At 30.8% G+C, this 3477-nt stretch overlaps 1 long non-coding RNA gene and 1 other non-coding gene across 2 annotated transcripts; both read right to left on the bottom strand.

The window, feature by feature from the left end:
• Positions 1-261: 261 nt before the first annotated feature.
• LOC102622689 (uncharacterized) lies at positions 262-3244 on the bottom strand. The gene is made up of 2 exons (XR_371415.4): positions 2448-3244; positions 262-2371 (listed from the first exon to the last, which is right to left on the bottom strand). It is a non-coding gene; the product is annotated as an uncharacterized LOC102622689 (long non-coding RNA).
• MIR172B (microRNA MIR172b) lies at positions 2545-2735 on the bottom strand. The gene has a single exon (NR_161523.1). It is a non-coding gene; the product is annotated as a microRNA MIR172b (primary transcript).
• Positions 3245-3477: the final 233 nt, after the last annotated feature.

Genomic DNA, 3477 nt, shown 5'->3' on the forward strand with positions numbered 1-3477 from the left:
TTGGGGTTTTCGTGTGCAGTCATATGCTTAATTTGTGGAAAAGCACGATCCCAAGTTGATGAACGAATGTGAGTGCCTAGTATTGAAATTATTATTAAGACTCCATTTGGGATTGTTTAACTTTTAAAATTAGAATAAACACTTGGAACTGGGATATTAAAAATTAAGGTGATTTATATCTGTAGTTGTTTGATTAAAAAAAATTAATTTTGTCAAAGTTATTTACCTTAGAAGTTATATTTGCCATAATATTAACTCTTATTTCACAATTAAAATTTTTACTTTATAACAACCGTAATTTTTAAGCTACAAGAACACATACCAAACGAATCCAATCTACAACAACATACACCAAACGAGTCCAAGTTTGATTTTTCCCCACCAACAGTGCAAAGCTTTTTACACACATTTGACCTTGTCCATTCTTCAAATTAAGGGTTTTCAATTCATCTGGCTCTTTTCTGTACATACATTACAGGAAGCTGCCGTTTCCAAAATTCTTTGCAAGGCCTCATTTTGACATGTACATAAAGTTTATAGAAGCATTAAACCTTGCTACTCTTTCATTCTTTGCATCAACAACATATAAATCAATGTATAAAGAAATTCGAATAAGTAGCATTTTAATTGATGATTAAAGATAAGCCTTTGTTAATGAGAAAGGGCACAATCATGCATATGCATACAAAAAAATATAAATCGAAATAGATTTGCTAAAGTCTAATCGCGCAATTAAATTTGTTTAAAAACATTTGTGGACATTCATCTATAGTAATTAAGCAGGAATGATTTCGTGGGCTTTCTTTTCACATGTCAAATGACACAACAGCTTTTTCTTCTGTTAATAAATGTCACGCATGAACATGGACTAAAATAAGATTCTTCTTGCCATTATACCAATTCTGCAGTTCTCTCAAAAGCTCAGTTTTAGCCATGGATACACTTCTTCCAAGCATCAAACAGCAACTTTAGGGCAGCATAATTTTCTCAAGTTGCCCCATTAAAATAAAATTTCAAATTTGTTTTCTTGCAAATAGATCCATGTGTCAATTTCTGAGAATCCTGTGCTAGTAAACATAATGATAGTCACCTGCTACTAACTACGGTGAAAATTTTCTCCCATTTTTGTTCTTCATAGTCTTAAGGAAAGAATAAATAATGTAGTGGATAATAGTATTTATTATACGGACCTGATATGTTGAAGGAAAAAACAAGAAAATATTCTGCCGCAAGATTTCATATATGATAGCGGTTTTATTATGTACATATTTAAAATATGGTTGTGCATGGTTGAATATGTTGAAGAACGAATGGAATTTAATCTTCTTCTTTGACTGATAAATTTCACAGTGAAGAAAAAAATAAAGTGATAAGAAAATATAGGAATTGAATAAACAAATTGTTAGTAGAAAATAATAAGGTGATTAGAGTTTTCAAACTCTAATATGTGGACTCCATTTGATCAGTGATATTGTAGCTTTTAAGTTACAACTATCATCAAATGAAAGCTCAATAACTATAGGGCAAGATTGTCTCAACAAATTTTATACTAAAGTTGTAAGTGTTCACCAATCACTTTAAAATTATAGCTTAAAAACTACACGTGCCAGACAATAACAAAAAAGGCTCCATTTGATATTGAGATTATATAGTTTTAATGAAATGAAAGCTCTAGATGTGAAATAAAAATTGATAATATCTGGTAAACATAATTTTTAAAGTTTGGAAAATAATAATTTTGATAAGATAGTAAGAGATAAAGGATTTTCATCAAACATAAAATCACCGTTATTTCTAAGTCACAATTATAAGTGTTTTACCAAATACTTTATATATGCAGCTTCTGTACTTTAAAGCCACTGCTGTTTGGAAGCAATAGCAAACGGAGCCTTAGTCAATATATTTGAATTCAACATAAACTAATAACAAAAATGTTGAGTTAAAACACCGTGTTAATACATATAGGTACTTCAAAATTATAGGTCTTGTTTTGAGGATGTTTTGTAAACAAAAGCTAGTGAAATCTTCATAAACTAAAAGTTGAGAGCCAAATACTATTGACTACTGATTTTCATCCAAGTTTCTATAGCTAGATGTATAGAAGCTGGAAGTTTAATGAATCAAAATCTTCCGGTACTGAAGAAAACCAACTGCAAAACATCACACAAGCACGAATTATCCCCATCATACATAAAATTCGTTTCGATTATATAAAGTTCATTGTTAATACGAAATTAATCACAAAAAAAGATAACACAATAGACTCTCAAGAAGACAATAATCAAGAAGGCAATAATAGTCACACTAATAGGTGCTCCTGAACCTCGCTCTCACCTTAATTATGTAAGCATAAATAAATAGGTTCATTGACCTGAAAATGAACAGCTAATTAATCCGAGAAGATAATTTGAAGTACAAGTACAAAAAGAAAAAGCTGAGAATTAAACCTTTATCAGAAGCAAATTAAGGCAGAAAAGTAAAGCCTGCTGGCTAGATCCGCGCGTCTTGAAGATGATGTTGCTTCCTTGCTTTGTTATACATAAATAGATATATATGATTAGTCATTTATCGCTGATGCAGCATCATCAAGATTCTCATGAAGGCAATAAAGCAAAAAGATAAACATCTTTCCACCATTAGCATATATCTATATCTATATATATATATATATATATATATATACATGTGAATCTTGATGATGCTGCATCTGCAAACGATGACTGTTTGTTCATCATTTCAAACGGATTAAAGGAAACAACTGATACTAAAAAAATAATACATAAAATTAACTGATTGAGCCACAACAACAGAAACCATCAGATAGATGGCTGACGTGGCAGGTAACAACTGGCCAGCAGAGAAAGAACCCTAAGTTAGTGGAATAACAAAGAGAAACCCATTTAAAACATGACTGAAAAGAAAGATCTATAGAAACTACTGAAACTATACTTGTTAGTTGGAGGCTTTGCTTTTCTTTCACTGTAAGATAGAAAGAAATAAAAGCAGCTAATATAGAAAAAGAAAATAAAAATTTAAAACACTACTAAGAAGAAATTAATCTAGGAAGAAGAAGAGACTTGTAACAGAGAATAAATTAAAGGGGTTGAAAATAAATAGAAAAAAATGGCCTGTTTAAAGAAATAAAAAAAAAAAATTGGTCAAGATCTGGCCGCGTTTCACTTATTGAAGAATTAAATGAATATAAGAGAAGTAGAAAGGGAGAGAGATGAGAAATTTTGGTGAGGACGAGGGCTATATATATACAAGATGTTCACTGGTAGAGATTCTTATGCGACTGCTTGCTGCACAGAAGTTTTGTGCTCTCTTTGTGTACGTGTCCAAGTGGCACCAAAGCTAAAAGCCGCAGATGCCCTGAAATTAAAATTAGGTTATGATGTGGCATACACATGACTTTTTCTCTTGAAAATTATGTAATAGTTAATTTATAATAGTGTCACATCATAAAAATTTTTTATT

This window comes from Citrus sinensis, chromosome 4 (genome assembly GCF_022201045.2).
Source record: "Citrus sinensis cultivar Valencia sweet orange chromosome 4, DVS_A1.0, whole genome shotgun sequence".
Lineage (NCBI taxonomy): Eukaryota > Viridiplantae > Streptophyta > Magnoliopsida > Sapindales > Rutaceae > Citrus > Citrus sinensis.